The sequence below is a fragment of the Lepisosteus oculatus genome, chromosome 14, assembly GCF_040954835.1.
Source record: "Lepisosteus oculatus isolate fLepOcu1 chromosome 14, fLepOcu1.hap2, whole genome shotgun sequence".
In the NCBI taxonomy this organism is placed as follows: Eukaryota; Metazoa; Chordata; class Actinopteri; order Semionotiformes; family Lepisosteidae; genus Lepisosteus; species Lepisosteus oculatus.
In genome coordinates, this window is record NC_090709.1 from 17,163,741 (window position 1) to 17,182,141 (window position 18,401).

Genomic DNA, 18,401 nt, shown 5'->3' on the forward strand with positions numbered 1-18,401 from the left:
TCTCCTCCAGCGGAGACGCGCTCTGCTCTGTTAGTAAGAGCGCTGTGATGTCACAGACACCAGCCTGAGCGCCTGGATCAGAGAGCGAGGGCATGCATGGAGTTATTGATCACGTATCTATCGAAAACCAATTAATTCAATTGAAAAACCGTAGAATAAATTATTAACTTCACCGATTGGTGAGTACTAATTCTTTTTCTGTTTTTGATCCTGTTTTAAATATCTAGAAAACAGTCAATAAGGACTGTATCGATCAATTATCGTAGTGCGTTTAGTGTAAAAAATGTTCAAACCGAAATTAAACAATGATTATTCTTATTATTATTTAGGTAACTGTATCCTAGAGCTAAAAATACATATTCCAAGTTGATAAATGTATGTAAGTAACAGTTTACATGTATTTTTTCCCGTGTTTATAAATCATAAGTATGGTAACCACGGGGACAGGCGCCATGTCACTGTGTGCGTCTAGGTGTATCGCGTTCGTCACAAAGAGCGATGTGACGTCATGGGTAGCAACAAATACTAATACTAGTGTATTCATATGAATATTAATGAGAGTACAACTGATTGTTTTAATGCTAGTGTTCATGTGAGTATTAATGATGATAGCGCTACTGATAGTTTTAGTTTTAATGTTCATATTCATGTTAAAATTAATTATAATTATAGTGTTACTGTTAGAGAATTAACAGTAATAGTAGTAGTTTTAATACTACTGTTATTCTAGCATTACTGTTATTCTCTTTGGGGAATTAAAAGCACTTGTCGCAAGTGACCTCGAGGCACAACAGTAGTGCGTAGTAGTAGCTGACTCCAGATCAGAAGGTTGCGTGTTCAAATCACGTCGAGGTCAGCTGATGTGTTTGCAAGTGCTGCTGGTGCTGAACCCGGAATTTACACCATGTAGTCGGGTTTTAGCTGTACACCACCTAGGTAATCCGAACGAAATAACAGAAAAGTACAGAACACCCAGTCAGGGGCTTATGCAGCATTTCATCTTGAACACGACAAGAGAAAAGGCACACTGCACATCCGCGAAACATCACGTCCGACTTTAGAGACAGTGACATCAGAGAATGGAAGTTTCAAACCGCTTTTCTGTTACAGGTTCAAGCAAACCTGAAAGTTAGGGAGTGTTTGGTCACTTTTGTATGAAAAAGTGTCTGAAGCCTGTAATTATAATTTGCCCTTCTTTTAATTGTGGTTGAAATCCACTCCCATGTACCAAGACCTTACAGTATATTCATGTTTACTTAAATGACTAACTATTGGACTATTGGACATTAGTTGGTGTTTTTTTTTGTAACGATTTGCTATTTCATGCAGGAAAGAAAGGAACCCAGACCCAACGTTTGCTTTCAGGTGGGGTTCATTTACATAACAGACATCTATTTCTGAGGAGCCTGATTTGAATCACACAACCCCGGTAGAAGTCGAATCGACAATCTTATAAACCGAAATCAGACGCGTTACCCATTAAACCACTAGTCCGTCAAGTAAATTAATTGCACCATGGTGAGTTCAGTGTCGCTACTAGTAATACCCCACCCCCATCTTAAATTTCTAAGTGAGAAACGTGTTTTCTACATTTTTTTTTGTTTTAAAAAATCATCACTTTTAAGCAGACAAAGCCTTTATTTGTCGCTTTGAATTTCTAATTGATTTAGAATTCCAAGACAAAAGCGTTTCGTTCCACAGCGGCGTGAAATGATCACGTCTTTCACTCTACTTCTCTCTAGTAGTAAAGCAGATCTTGCTTGGTGAGCATTTGCTCCGGTAAATTAGGTCACGTTTCATGTTAACTCACTTCTTCTAAACACAACATTTCCTGCATGTTTTCTCCATGAAAAAAGACATTTTCCCTTACATGATTTCTCGTTTTGTTTCATCAAAGTGTACAGAAAGAAGAAAGAAAGGAAAAGTATCGTTAATGAACTCTGTCCCCCTTGGGAGATGTCAAGAGCATTGGACATGAAAAGTGCCCAATAAAAGCCATTTCTCTTCATTTCTCCTACGGTCAGGGCTCCTGTTCCGTGTAAAGGAGGCAGCTTGCTCAGCCGGCAGACTCAGGGCTTCGTGAACGCAGATGGCTCAGAGCGGTATGTCCAAGCAGCTATAAAAGAGGAGAATTCTGACGGCACCGTAGCTGAGTCGGTTTAAGTTCCTGTCTCGTTAACTGGAGATCCTGGCTCCACATCCCAGCTGTGCCTTTCTTCCTGTCTTTTTGTGCAGAAACTTACATCTTGGACAACCGCATAGGGCTTGATTTAGTTTAAAGCATGAATGCAGTTCCTTTCTGCAACAACTTGTTTTTCAAGAAAATCATACAGCTTGTGAAAAATGAAATGTAATTCTTGGCTATCAGAGCAGTAGGAATATTGCCGACTGGCAAGAAAATGCAAGCAATGTTTATTTTTTGACCAGAAAGGTGCGAATGGAAAAAAGCCTCTCTCATCAGTCTCTGTGGCGCAATCGGCGAGCGCGTTCTGCTGTTAATTGAAAGGTTGGTGGTTCAAACCCACCCAGGGACAATCTTCTTATTGACCCCGGTAGAAGTCGAATCGACAATCTTATAAACCGAAATCAGACGTGTTATCTATTAAACCACTAGCCCGTCACGTAAATTAATTGCACCATGGTGAGTTCAGTGCCGCTACTAGTAATACCCCACCCCCATCTTAAATTTCTAAGTGAGAAACGTGTTTTCTACATTTTTATCAGTTTTAAAAAATCATCACTTTTAAGCAGACAAAGCCTTTATTTGTCGCTCTGAATTTCTAATTGATTTAGAATTCCAAGAAAAAAGCGCTTTGTTCCACAGCGGAGTGAAATATTTATGTCTTTCACTCTACTTCTCTCTAGTAGTAAAGCAGATCTTGCTAGGTGAGCATTTGCTCTGGTAAATAAGGTCAATTTTCATGTTAACTCACTTCTTCTAAACACAACATTTCCTGGTGCATGTTTTCTCCATGAAAAAAAGACATTTTCCCTTACATGATTTCTCGTTTTGTTTCATCAAAGAGTACAGAAAGAAGAAAGAAAGGAAAAGTGTCGTAAATGAACTCTGTCGTCCTTGGGAGATGTGAAGAGCATTGGACATGAAAAGTGCCCAATAAAAGCCATTTCTCTTCGTTTCTCTTACAGTCAGGGCTCCTGTTCCGTGTAAAGGAGGCAGCTTTGCTCAGCCAGCAGACTCAGGGCTTACTGAACGCAGGTGTCTCAGAGCGGTGTGTCCAAGTGGCAGTAAAAGAGGACAATTCTCCTGGCGTTGTGGCTTAGATGGTTAAAGCGTCTCTTTAGTTAACAGGAGATCCTGGGTGTCACGGACGTCCAAAGGGACAAACCGTGGGGAGCAGGAGAGCGGAAAAAGACCCATATGTGTAGCGGCGAGACGGGAAAAAGGCCCGGGCTCATAGTGCAAAGAGTTCAGGAATGCCGTATAGAAACCTATGCCCTCAGGGAGCGGACGTGGGGCGCCCTGGTGCTAGGCGGGTCTCAGGACATCCGAACGTCAATGCTGAGCCAGGACAGAGTGCAAGACCCGGAAATATATAGCCCAAGGGAAAGAGAGGGACAGGAAGGACAGCAGACCGGAAACTAGGGACAGGACAGAGAAGGAGCGCCCCCTGGCTGCAGAGGACGTGACAGTACCCCCCCCTTCATGGGCGGCTCCCGACGCCCATACAAATAAATAAGCTGCACAGCACTGGGGGGAGGAAAAACCTCATTTAACTGAAAGGAAACCTCCGGGAATCCACGGCTGAGAGCTACCCCTTCCTCCGGGGTATAAACCTTTATTGGGTGGAGGAAGGGGGGGTAGAGAAGAGCTCCGGAGACTAAAAACAAAAAAGTACACAAGCACAAACACAACAGACAAAAACCTGGGAAAGACCAGGGAGACGAACCACAAAAAAAAATAGGAACCAAAAACAGGTAGGAACCAAGGTTCCGAGACACAGAGAGCAGGGGGGACCAAAAAGGAGGGGAAACCAGGAAGAAAAAAATCAAAACAAAAGGCAAAAAACAAGAAAAAAAAACACAAAAACCCCGGGGAAAAATACCGCAGACTGGGCAAATGGCACGTTCACATTCTAACGCTGATATCGGAGTGGACAACCTGAGGAAAGCCAGACCGAAGTCCGCTCACAGACACAGATGCCCGGAGTGATATCCAGCAAAAGAATGGAGGAACGGCAAATGGGCACGTTCACATACTAACGCTGATATCGGAGTGGACAACCTGAGGAAAGCCAGACCGAAGCCCGCTCACAGACACAGATGCCCGGAGTGATATCCAGCGAAAGACATGGAGGAACGGCAGAAAGCTTACCATTCTATCACTGGTATCGGAGAGAGCCAGACCAGGAAGAGCCAGGCACGAGAACCCGCTCCAGACACAGAAGCTCGGAGTGATATCCAGTAATAAGAATAGGCAAGCCAGCTCAACATTCAATCACTGATATCGGAGTGATCTACCCGAGGAAAGCCAGGTACAGGACCCGCTCACAGGCACGGAAGATCGGAGTTATATCCAGTGATTAGAATAGAGGAACTGAAAAAAAAAAAACAGCACAGAGAACAAGAAAAAAGAAACTGCGGCAAGACAAAAAAAAAAAACGCCGCTCGCGGGGTCAGTAGGTGGCTCAGCATTCTGTCACGGACGTCCAAAGGGACAAACCGTGGGGAGCAGGAGAGCGGAAAAAGACCCATATGTGTAGCGGCGAGACGGGAAAAAGGCCCGGGCTCATAGTGCAAAGAGTTCAGGAATGCCGTATAGAAACCTATGCCCTCAGGGAGCGGACATGGGGCGCCCTGGTGCTAGGCGGGTCTCAGGACATCCGAACGTCAATGCTGAGCCAGGACAGAGTGCAAGACCCGGAAATATATAGCCCAAGGGAAAGAGAGGGACAGGAAGGACAGCAGACCGGAAACTAGGGACAGGACAGAGAAGGAGCGCCCCCTGGCTGCAGAGGACGTGACACTGGGTTTAAATCCCAGCGGTGCCTTTCTTCCTGTCTCCTTGCATCGTTTATTGTTATAGACAACATGCTTCTGCATTAAGTTTAATGGAGGTGTTTATTTAGTTTTTGGCACAACTTGTTTTTCAAGAAATCCACACATTGCGAAAGATAAAATGCTCATCTTTCTTATCAGTGCAAAAGAATTACTGCCAGCTGGCAAGAAAATGACAACGATTTTTTTTTACTTTAGCCAAAAATCTGTGAATGTAGAAAAATACGACATGTGTCAGTTTCTATGGCACACTCAATCAGGGTGTGCTTCAGTTAAATACAATGTTCGTAGATCAAATGCACCCAGAGACACACTTCGAATTAATCCGATCTAAACATTACCTTCTCTAAATGTGATTGAGTTTCTTTGCACGTCCTTAGCCATCTTGATGTTTGCAGAGATTTTCAACTTTTGACACGAGTCAAACTACAAGTAAATAGTTGAGTACCTAAGTCAATATCACCGGGAATGTGAATATAAATGTAAACATCAATATTTCTGCTGTCTCCTGAGAAAAACAAGTATAGAGTCAAAACACAATAAATAATGCTAGAAAATTATTCAGTTAACACCCAGATGTGACAAAACACATTTAAGACTTACATCCCCTTTAAATATGTATTTCCTTAATATCAGTTCTCTTCCCTCCCCAGGATACCTGCAAATTCACTATAGCATATTAAAAGCTGTGTGTAAGTCTTACATGTGTTCTGTTACATCTGGGTGTTAAATTAATAGATGTGTTGTGTTATTTAATATGATTTGACTCCACGCTTGTGTTTCTCGGGAGACAGCAGAAATATTGGGGATTTGCGGCTACAGAAAATAATGTGAACTTTACAGGCAAAAGTTAGGTTACGTTAAAGAAACAAAAACTTATTGTCACCTAAAGTGAAATCTAAAGTCTTCTGATCCGTAATCAGACACGTTATCCATTGTGCCATTGGCGTTTGCATTGCATTCCTATACAGCACCACATTGAGTTCAGAGCCGCTACTAGTAATACATCGCCCCGGTCAAAAGTTTCTCAGATTCATGTGTTTTGTACGTGTGTCTAATTACTACGTCTTTCATTATGTCTGGTTTAAAATAATGTATCTTAAAAACAGAGAAAGGGTTTATGAGTCTCCCTGAAATTCACACACGAAGAATAAAAAATATCGCGTTTAAAAAGAATACAGAGATGCCGGCGATAGAAAACGGAGCGTCTTAAGTGCGCGCTATCACTGAACTAAACTCCCGATCGATAGGTTTGCCGGCGGCTTTCTAATTGTGTTAGGAAGAGCAAATAGTCCACAGTGTACATTTTAAAGGTCTAAGCAAAACAATCAGACGTAAGGATTATTCAGAACAGGAGCCTCTACTTCTTTGTATACTGAGCTTTCGGGTGAACGTCAAAGTGAAAGACAAATTCGCAATTCACTTTTTGATTAAGGAACAAGAAAACACCATCCTTCAAACTGGATTCAGACCAGGGACATAAGACATACTCGCTGCTTTTTCTACAGTTTTAAGAGCTAGCAACTGAGCTATCGAGAAGTCTAAAATAAACGTTTTGTCACACGCGTAGCCCAATGTAGTGTAGTGTTCCTCTTTATTTAAATCCCAGTTCGACATCAAAATACTCACTCCCATAGTCTCGTTTAGTAGAAAAAATGGACCAGGCTTCTACTCTATAAACGTCAATAGTTCTTATAAAACATTTGAAGGGATATCAGTGCAGGCAGAAATTGACTCTTTTTCTTTATGATTTGGTTTTGATTTTGAATCGTTATATTATTAAGTTTGTGCTTTCTCTGTTTTTATCATATTGTGAACTTATTTTTTAAACAAATGCTTACAAAGGCAAACAGGGCACACAGTACAAGCTACTGTGCACTTTTGGGAGTATATGAGGTTCGATATAAAATCGCAAAAATGTAAAAGGAGAAAATACCCCAGACTGCGTGTAAAGTCCTCCTTGAGGTATGCTTTCAAAATAGCTGCACCAGGCACTTGGACACAGATAAACACAGGGATTTAAAATTCAGGAATATGAATGGTCAATTGCTTACAGATGGGTTTTTACGTTTCGTATTTAGCGATTTGTGTATAAATCTTTTAACAATTCATTAAAATGCTAACAATATGTAAAATAAAAACAACAGCAACGTTAAATGGCAGGGAGACGGGCAGTTTTTTTTTTTTACAATCAGATTCCAATCTCTAATGCTGTGTTTGAGAGCTGTGTGTGAGAGCTTACTGTACATAACTTTCCTTTTCTCACATTTTCTGAAAACTATTCCAAAGGGGCACCTGTCACAGACGTCCAAAGGGACTAACCATGGGGAGTAGGAGAGCGGAAAAAGACCCATATGCGTAGCGGCGAGACGGGAAAAAGGCCCGGGCTCATTAGTGCAAAGAGTTCAGGAATGCCGTATAGAAACTTATGCCCTCAGGGAGCGGACGTGGGGCGCCCTGGTGCTAGGCGGGTCTCAGGACATCCGAACGTCAATGCTGAGCAACGACAGAGTACAAGACCCGGAAATATATAACCCAAGGGAAAGAGAGGGACAGGAAGGACAGCAGGTTGGAAACTAGGAACAGGAACAGAGAAGGAGCGCCCTCTGGCTGCAGAGGGCGTCACAGTACCCCCCCTTCATGCCAAGCACCCTGTCAAGATGTGAGTCACTCTTGAATCAGAGCTGGGTGACACGGGCTTCTGTTCTGATATGGTTGTACGAGAAGCAGGAGGAATCGCTTCACTCGTATGAAGCATGAGCTGAATCAGGAGTGAGACATTTCGTGTGTTTGTGCATATGTCAACGCCTGACCTACATCGTAAAACTAAAACTAAATTAAAAACTAACATTAAGTTGTCAGAGACATTCATTTATATACAAACAAGAGACAGACAAAGTAATAATTCTTCATTAACTTGTCCTACACTGATCAGACTATTTGAAATTGTCTGATTCAGCCTGTGCAGTTCGTGCTAATTAGAACAACGCCAGTACTGAACCCTCATCACCGAACAGACTATTTAGCACAAGTTCAGCTGCTCGCCAGCTTTGTTACACACAGTTTTGCATTGCTATTGAGCTCAGAGCAGGAGCTGATCTTCAGACAGTACCGTGTTAAGTAGTCTGCAGCTTCGTGCAAAACAGTTCGACAGTTCATTGCAATTTACCCAACGTGTTTTCTATAGCTTTCAGCTGCAGTTAATTTACATAAAGAAAATCTACTACTGGTTTAAAAGCAACATGAGTCAGACAGGAGTCAAACCTACAATCTTCTGATCCAAAGTCAGATGCATTATACATTACACCACTGGCCCTAACCTTATGGTGCTCAACAGCACCATAGTGACCTCAGTGCCACTACTAGTAATGCATCACCCCCATCCAAAATTTCTAAGTAAAAAAAAAACTTTTTAAAATGTTTAAAAATATGATATCTTTAAAAAAGACAAAGGGTTTGTGTGTCACGCAAAAGTTTTGATTCATTTTGAATGCAAAGTAAAACCATTTTCATCCAAGAAATCATAAATTTGTCTCATCCTCCATACTATAATCCTCTCTTGTAGTAGTAAAACATTTTGAATTCAACAGAACAATATATTAAAGGAACAAGTAATAGGTTTATTCCATGCTGAAAAGAGAAGAGAGAAAACACAATGTTTCAGCTATGAAAACTTCTTCAGGTTTGTTTTCTCTCTTCTCTTTTCAGCATGGATTAAACCTACAATATTACTTGTTTCTTTGCAGATATGCATGCTGAAGTAGCTATTCACCTGAATATATTAAACGTTTCATCTATTAACATAATGTTCTCCTGAATAACTACTCAAAAGAAGCCACAGCTCAGGTGTTAGAGAGATTTGAAATCAGATCGATGGATTTAGAGTCCAGACTGCGAACCAACAGCTGATACAGGTCTTTTACAGAACCGTATTGATTTTTTCTACTTTGTCCCTGTGCCATCATTGTCCTGCTTGCAGCCGAGCCCGACACACAGTACCATCTGGTTTCTGTCGCTGGGCACTCACCCTGTGGTCCATGTGGGTCCTAATGCCCCAGTATAATGACAGGGACACGAAACTGTAAACAGGTGCCGCCCGTCGGCTGAGAAGTAAAACTGAGGTCCTGACTCTCTCTGGCCTTTAAAAATCCCAGGTCGTCTCTTGAAAGAGTAGGGGTGTAACCCCAGCATCCTGGCCCAATTTTCCAATGGCTCTTATCAGTCATGGCCTCCTAATAATCCCCATCTATTAACTGGCTTCATTACTCTGCTCTCCTCCCCACTGATTGTTGATGTGTGGTGAGCATTTTTGCACAGTATGGCTGCCGTTGCATCATCAAGGTGGGGCTGCACATTGGTGGCGGTAGTGGGATTCCCCATTACCTGTAAAGCGCTTTGAGTGGAGTGTCCAGAAAAGCGCTATATAAGTGTAAGTGATGATAATAATAATAATAATAATAATAATTATTATTATTATTATTATTATTATTATTATTATTATGTAAATTGCAATAAAAATATAATATTTGTTTCAAAATCGATTAATGTAAAAACTGATAAAGCTAATGCTTTTTTCAGGGCTATATCTACTTAAAAAAAAAAGAGAAGTGAAATTTGGAGAAGATGCACCAACGGGTGCCTTCACATCTCCAGCTTAAGTCTCGCCTGTAGCTGCGAGAAGGTTAAAAGAACACAAGTGATCTGTAGACGATGTTCGGGGAAGAGATAATTCTGTTTTCAACACAGGGAGTGAGAATGAGCTCAGTCCGGCTCCCAGCAGAATCCATTCTGGTTTGGTTACTGTTAGACTGTGCATCTGAGGCTCTTTAGATCACAACGTGAAAAAAAAACAATTGCTCACATCGAGAGGAAGGGAAGATATCATGTTTAAAAAATCAGAACCGAAGATTTGGATCTGGGGCCTCATACTTATCAAATTATTAAAATAACAGTTATTAAAATATTAGATTGTGTTTCTATAACATTTCGTGCACACTACGCCATTTTTATCTAAAAATAAAACAACAGCCACAACAAGGGCTTTACACGCAGTCTGGGGTATTTTCCCCTTTTAGATTTTTGCCACTTTATATCGAACCTGTTATACTCCCAAAAATGCACAGTAGATTGTACTTAATAAAAATGTACAATTCACCGCTGGTATAAACAGATGTGTGCCGTGTCTGCCTTTGTAAGCATTTGTTTAAAAAATAAGTCCACAATACGATAAAAACACAGAAAGCACAAAGTTAATAATACAACCATACAAAATCAATACCAAATCATAAAGCCAATTAAGTAGCTATCCTTTGAAAACAGAGAACACCTTTATATCTACAAAAAACTTGACATTTGCATTACAAAATGTATTTTTGAATTACAAAGCAGACAGAGTAGTCCTTTAATTCATAGATCAGATCTTGGCCAAAACAAGACAATCAGACAGGAGCTGAATTCGGAACAGGAGCCTCTGCTTCGTCGTTTATTGAGCTTTTGATCAACGACTGAATTAAACAGATTCACTATTTTAACTCTTTGATTAAAATACACAAGAAGCACCTTCCTTCAAGCCAGAGTTGAACCAACAACCTAAGGATTCCAAAGTGTTTTTATTACAGTTCCCCACTCTACCAACTGAGCTATCGAAGGGATATCAGGAGCTGCTCTCTGGCACATACTGCCCAATGTAGTGAAATATTCCGGATGAGTAAAATCCCAGATCGACATTGTTTCCAACTCCTTTCCTTAGTCTTTTTTACCTTGAATTTAAGCCACAAACCAGGATTCTATTGTATAAACTTCTGGGGATATTAAAACATGTTTGATGGGGCATCAATCATTCCAGGTGGAAATTGACTCTTTTTTTCTTGGGGGAAATGAGGAACAAAACTAAATGTCATTCTGTGTTTCTTAGAAGCATTATCACAGCTAATGCATGTAATGCCTTTAGTATGTGAAGGTGAGAGTTCAGTTATGCCAGGGAGTAAAGAGAACTGAAATTTAGAAAATTCATATTTAAATAGATTGCAAATCTTCAAAGTGTTCTGTCACTGCAAAATTATTACAGGGGTCTACCAGCTGCGATATGTGCTTGTTTTGGGACTATTTCCAATAAGTATCGCATTAGTAATTGTGTGTCCTTACTGGTATCTTTTAAACTGTGAGGGACATTCGGTTATATAGTCATAATCCGATTTTAACGTGTTCTGCATTTTAATTTACTGAACAGATAAATTGAAACGTTCTGATTCAGAGCCCCTGCAGTTAGCGCTAATTAGAACCACAACAATGCTCACGTGTCCTGAGCACCACACTGAGCACATGTTCAGCTGGGCTCTGACTTTGTTCAGCACGACTTCTTGTTGCAGTTGAGCTCAGAGCTAGAGATGATCTCCATATTCTACCGCACTAAGTACTTCGAAAGTTAGTACACAGTAAACACTTTTAAGTGGAGTCAGGTTTTTAAAAAATTAAACCAGCGCCCTGTCACAGAAAAGTACCCCGGTCTCCCGTGCAACAAGCGTAGGTACTCAGCACTGTACTAACGAAGAGCACTTATTCGCAGCTGAACGTGAGCTCTGTTTACTGTCAGCAGGCATTTCCTCATTTCCAATGACGTTTTCGCCTGCTCTCGGCTTTTTAAAGAGGGTCATAAACGCTCAAGAATTAATTCATGTGAAGTCTGTTTCTGTTGTCTCGGCTCTTGACAAAGAAAAGCCGTACGTTGGAGACTCCCTCTCTGAAGAAGTTTGCCGTCACCCTGCAAGAGAGAAGATCCATCATTCACCCAGGCAACCACTGAGACAATTAACATTAAACACGTGAAATGCGAGATGTTGTGATTTTTTTCCCACTTAAGGCTTCTATCGTTTCTACTCTAACGAGAAAAGCTTTTCATCAGAAGTGGGATTTGAACAAATGTCTCCAGGAGAAACTGCTAACTGACCGCAACGCCTTAGACAACGAGCCTTCCTGCCTGTGGTTATTGTATTGAATTAAATGTTTTATTTATTTATAAGAAAAAAGTGAAATCAAGTAATGAGGGAAACGTATTTTTTTCATGGAGGAAACTAGTACGAGCAAATGTAAAGTTTAGAGCAGCGCTTAATTAAAACGATCAGAAACCGAAAGCGCTTCTTTTGCGGAACAGTATATTCCAATACCGGTGGTTCTGCAGAAGAAATAAGCCGAACTCCAAACACTGTTGCCATTACGGCTACTCTGGCTGCAGCTGCTTTAAGATCTACTCAGCGGGGACAGGTTGTAGGAGTTCAGACTGTGTTGGCGCTGTCTAAATAACAGTGTGCGAATTTAAACTTATTTAAATAAGACTATTTACAATGTAATACATGCTCCAAAAGCGTTAATACTGCACTGGCTGCTATTTGAAACGCCTTCATAAATGACGCGTAATAGAGATTGATGCAGCTGGCTTTTATGCTTCACAATACATTGTGTAGCGTTTGCAGGTTCTTTTCAGAACTAAAGAACAGTGGAGACGCGGTTAACCAACCAAGCACTAGCTTTATTTAACAACCACACAAAAACCAAACACAGGATCTACACACACATGAGGAGACTGACGGAACACGTACACATATTTAGGGTGGTAATTACCTAACAACACACTATACTTTTACAGGACTACACAGGCCACTAGAATTACTAGGACATTATTTACACAGGTAGGGTCAGCCGCTGGTCATCGTGCTGACCCTCAGACTCTCCCCGGCTACCACTCCCAGCATGCCCAGCGGTACTACGAGCGCCTAGGGGCGCTTCCTCCTCACCACCAAGCGAGGATGTTACACTGCCCCCACCTGAAGCATCTGGCATCTGGCGTCTCGCCGACGTCGAACACCCCCCTCAGGCTGTACTCGTATTCGGCCAACTGCTGCGGAACCCTGCGTGAGCGGCCGCTGCGCCACGGTGACGGCTGGCGACCCACAGACGCCCCACTATCGGCCAGCTCCAGCCCCAGCTGCTCCTCTAGAGCCTCCCCACACGGCTCCTCCTCCGACAGCGCCAGCTTAGGGCTGAGGCCTTTGCGGCGGCGCGGGTTGTACACCCAAACTGAGTCCCCGGGCTGGAAGGCAGGTCCCCTGCAGCGCAGGTGGTAGTACCGCTTCTGCCGGACCCCCGCCTGTGTCAGGTGGGTCCGTGCAAAGCTGTGCACCCGCTGCATCCGCTGCCACAGGTCCCACTCGTAGTCCAGTCCAGCCGGCAGTGCCAACCCATTTTCGGGCGGCGGGCCGAAGACCAGGTCCACCGGGGTTCTTATTTCCCGGCCCAGCATGAGCGAGGCTGGGGTGCACCCGGTGGATTCCTGGACCGCGGTCCTGTACGCCCAGAGCGCAAGGGGGAGGTGGCAGTCCCAGTCCCGTTGGTGCCGGGACACCAGGGTGGCCAGCTGGGTGGTGAGCGTCCGATTAAACCGCTCCACCAACCCGTCGCTCTGGGGATGCAGCGGTGTGGTCCACGTCTTAGTGATCCCCAGGCGCTGGCACACTCTGGCGAAGACCTGGGACTCGAAGTTACGCCCCTGGTCACTGTGTAACTCCTCCGGCACCCCCAGCCTGGCAAACATCCCCTCCAGCAGTGGATCGGCCACCGTGGGGGCACTCTGGTCCGGGGGGGCGTAGGCCTCCGGCCACTTCGTAAAATAATCCATGGCCACCAAGACGTAGAGGTTCCCGGCCTCGGTGTGTGGAAACGGGCCCAAAACGTCCGCCCCCACCCGCTCCATAGGAGCCCCCACATGGTGTTGTTGGAGGGGGGCCCGAGAGTGCTCAGGGGGACCCTTCTGCGCCACGCACACCGCACACGTTCGGCAGTACCGCTCCACGTCCCGGTGGGAAAGACCCCAATAAAAATGGCCTCGGAGACGCTGCAGGGTTTTTTTACCGCCGAAGTGCCCCACGCCCGGCTGGCCGTGCACCGCTCGGAGCACCGCCCTGCGGAGTGACCGAGGCACCACCAGCTGCCACCGTATCTCGCCACTGGAGGGTACCCGCCACCCCCGGCGCAGCACCCCGTCCTTTACCTCCAAGGCCTCCCACAGGGCGCAGAGGGCCTTGACAGACTTCGGGTGCGGGGCGAGCTCCTCTCGCGTAGGCCGCACTCCAGCTGCCCTCCAGCGGAGCACCGGCCCCACATCAGGATCAGCTGCCTGACGCTGTGCCAAGTCTGGCAGGCCCACCCCCAGCGGCCCCTCCCGGGCCGTGGCCGCGGTGCTCACCCCCGCCACGGTGCGGACAGCCTCCTCACGCTGCTCCCGCCGGGTGCAGTGGTGGCGTTCCGCGGCCTCGCAGGGGCGCCGCGAGAGAGCGTCGGCATTGAGATGGCAAGACCCTTCACAGTGCACGACAGTGAAGTCGTACTCCTGCAGGATCTCTATCCATCGCGCCATCTGCCCCTCCGGCTCCTTAAAGTGGAGCAGCCAGGTGAGGGACACATGGTCTATCCTCAGCCGGAACCGGGTCCCGAACAGGTACGGCCTGAAGTGGTGGACCGCCGCCATCACCGCCAGCAGCTCGCGACGGCCTAGTCAAACCCCGACTTTAGTAGGCCACTACGCACTCCCCATCCGGCCCCTCCTGCGCCAACACCGCACCCAAACCGCACCCAAACCCGAGTCACTCGCGTCGGTGTCGAGAACATACGGCAACCGCGGGTCGGTGTAGGCCAGCACGGGGGCCCCCACCAGAGCTTCACGCAACCGGCCGAAGGCAGTCTCACCGCCCGAGTCCCAGCCGAAACGGCGGCAATTGTCGGTGAGGCGGTGCAGCGGGGCAGCGATGCTGGCAAAGTCCCGGACGAACCTCTGGTAGTACGAGGCCAACCCCAGAAAGCTGCGGAGCTCCGTGACGGTGTGTGGAGTCAGCCAGTCCCTCACTGCGGCGACCTTACCTGGGTCCGTAGCCATCCCTCGCGGTCCAACAACATGTCCCAGGAAGCTCACCTCCCGCCGCAGGAGCTCGCACTTGCGGGGGTTGAGCCTCAGGCCAGCACGGCGGATGCAGGCCAGCACCACCTGGAGGTTCGTCAAGGCCTGGTCGAAGCCCCGGGCATGAACCAGCAGATCGTCCAGATACAGCACACACTGGTTCCGCGGGACAGATGCCAGCACCCTCTCCATCAGCCTCTCGAACGTCGCCGGGGCATTACACAGGCCAAAAGGCATGACAGTAAACTGCCAGAGGCCCTGGCCGATAGAAAAGGCCGTCTTCGGGCGAGCATCGGGAGCAAGCGGTACCTGCCAGTAGCCGCAGCGGAGGTCCAGGGAGCTGAACCAGGTCGACCCGGTGATGTAGTCTAGGGCGTCATCTATCCTCGGCAGGGGGTAGGAATCTTTCTGGGTGACCTCATTCAGCTTGCGGTAGTTGACGCAGAATACTCCACGAGCCGTCTTTTTTTTTTACCAGTATAGCTGGCGCCGACCACGGGCTCGCGGAGGGCTCAATCACCCCCGCTCAATCATCCGGTGGGATGCGGATGGGCCGAGCGTCGCCGGTGTTGATCTCGTGTTGGACCAGGGCAGTGCGGGTGCAGTCCTCATCTATCGCCGCAAAGAGATCCTCGTTCTGGGCGAGTAGCGCCTGGAGCCGCTGCCGCTGGTCCTGATCGAGGCCCTCGCAGCTCCACTGGCAGAGATCCTCAACGGCGCGCCCCACTCGCTGCAGTACGTCCAGCCCCAGAATGCAGTCCTCCTGGATGGGTGCGAGGTAGCAGGGAAGGCGCACCGTCGCTGCACCCAGACGGAAGGCAAGCACCTGTTTCCCCCGCACTGCGGCGAGCTGTCCCATCACAGTCCTTAGCCGCAGGCTGGAGGCCTCCCATCCTGGGGGGTTGGTGCCCTCGGTGTTGGGGAGGATGCCCGGCCGGAGTAGGGTTACCGATGAACCGGTGTCGAGTAGGGCCAGGCAGGGTTGGTCCTCGATTTTGCAGTGGAGGTACAGGCCCCGGCTACAGCCGACTCGCCCCACGGTGGCGTGAGGGGCGCCGGTCTTAACAGCACTCTCTGGAGCGGGGGTTGAGGTGTTCGAGGGGCGGCCTTCCCCAAGCTGAGTCGCCCCATTCCCGTTTCCCTACGCCGATCGAGGAGTGAGAGGTTCGGGTGCCTGGCAGAACCAGGCTCGGTGTCCTCTCTTCCCGCAGCAGTTGCAAATCAGCGTGCGGGGCTGTTCCGCAGGGGTTGCTGCCCGGGCTGGCTCTTCCCCCTTGCTGGATTCCTCCGTCGCCGTCTCGGTCAGCCAGCAGGGCGCACTGCGTCTGCTGGCACTTCCAGTCACCCCGAACACGGCCTCACCCCGTGTAGCAAGGGCCAAGGCCTGCTCCAGCGATGTTGGCGCGGCCAGCTGCACGTGGCGCCGCAGCTCCTCGGGTGAGAGGGCCTTGAGAAAAGCCTGGAGAGCCATCTCTCGCTGCACTTCCCGGGGGAAAGTTGGGTATCCTCGGCGGGCGAGGAACGCGACATCAGCGGCAACCGGGCCCAGTCGCTCTCCTGGTTGCCGCCGCCGCAGGGCCAGCCTCTCCCGCATCAAGTCTGGCGCCTCCTCTACACCGAAACGCAGCTGGAGAACCGCCGCCAGCGCCGTGTATTCACCTCTGTCCTCCTCCGGGACATCCTCCGGGACCTGGCAGGCCACTCCTTCCATCTCAGCCCGGTTCCAGCCCTTCGTCCGGGCCACGACCTGGAACTGCGCCTCGTAGATTTCCCAAGGCGCTTCCCCATTGTAGCGACCTGTTCGCACCCGCGCCGATGGGTGTGGGAATCGCTGATCGGCTCCGGCAGGGAGAGTATCCTCTATCTGGGGTGCCCGCTGACCAGGAGTAGCAGCCAGTCGCCCCAATTCTACTGGTGGGACCACTATTGAATAACCATGGTAAGGGCTGTGGCCACCTGTCGCACCCAGGAGTTGCTCAGGCTCCCTATGTGCGCTGCCGATGGGTTTTGTTTCTTTCAGCGTCAGCCGGCGCTTAATAGAATTGGGTAGTGTCTGCCACGAGTTGTCCATTCTGCCCGCTTCTGACACCAATGTAGCATTTACAGGTTCTTTTCAAAACAAAGGACGAGTGGAGACGCGATTAACAAACAACCATTAGCTTTATTCGTTAACAACCACACAACACCAGAAGATATACACGCACATGAGGAGACTCAGCTAAAATGTTTTAAAAAGTGTGACAAAAGTACAAAATAACAACATTTATGGTTACTTCTATATTAAAATGAAGGTAAATATACCAAGATATTAAAATACAATTGTACAGTGCTAACCTAATGATGCCTGTGAAGTTTTCCAACAAATTTGAACTGCAATTCTGAAATATTATATCTGAGAATGCAAAGAGAGAACAAAGATCAAATTCAATCAGTGAAAATACAACAGTAGTTCATTAAACTAAGTTTCTTCCCTGAAATGATTTGTTTGCGAAGCACCAAGCACCCTTGAATGGATGGCGGAAATCAAATATACAGATGGATTGAGAGTGTGCTTTCCAACTTTTGTGTAACATTTTCTTTTGATAGGGCGGAGTTGTCTTCACAATCTGGATCCTCTATTATAGAGTAAAACAAACCTGAAAGTTGAAGATTTTAAGGACACTTGTGTTTTATTAAACAGTGTCTTAAACCTGAAAATGTAATTTGAAAAAAAAAACGCTATTGGACATTAGCTGGTGCCTTTTGTAATGATTTGGTGCGGTTCATTACATAATCTATTACTGAAGAGCCTTATTAAAATTTACACGAACCAGCTAGAAGTCGAACCTACAATCTTAAGATCCGAAATCAGATGCGTTATTTATTAAAACTCTAGTATATCACATAACCTGAATTCCCCCATAGTGTGCTCAGCGCCGCTACTAGTAATACACCGCCCCGTCTTAAATTTCAAAGTGTGAAACGTGTTTTCTGAATTTTTATGAGTTTTAAAATATAATCTCTTTAAATCAGACAAAGGGTTTATATTTCGCACTGAAATTCCGATTGATTGAGAATTCAAAGAAAGACTGTTTTCTTCCACAATACCGTGAAAGTATCACATCCACCAGACTCTCCAAGTTCTCCAGACCTTGCTGGGTGAGCATTTGCTCCGTTAAATAAGGTCACGTATCGTGTTAAATCATTTCTTCTCAACACCACAGTTCCTAGTGCACGTTTTCTCTATGAAAAAATACATTTTTCCCCTTGCACGATTTCTCGTTTTTTTATCAAAGCGTACAGAAAGAAGATAAAAGTAGAAACAGTGTCGCAAAAGAACTCTGTCACTGTTGGGATATGTCAAACGCATTGAACGACAGCATTTTTTTTCTTTAACCAAAAACCTGCATAGGGAGATCAAAACCCACTTGAAAAAATCCACTTGAGACGTTTTCGTTGG

General features: G+C 46.3%; 1 protein-coding gene across 1 annotated transcript in view; it reads right to left on the bottom strand.

The window, feature by feature from the left end:
* LOC138242792 (zinc finger protein 271-like) overlaps positions 1 to 18,401 on the bottom strand; it is a 781,993-nt gene that overhangs the window by 110,829 nt on the left and 652,763 nt on the right. The window lies entirely within an intron of this gene.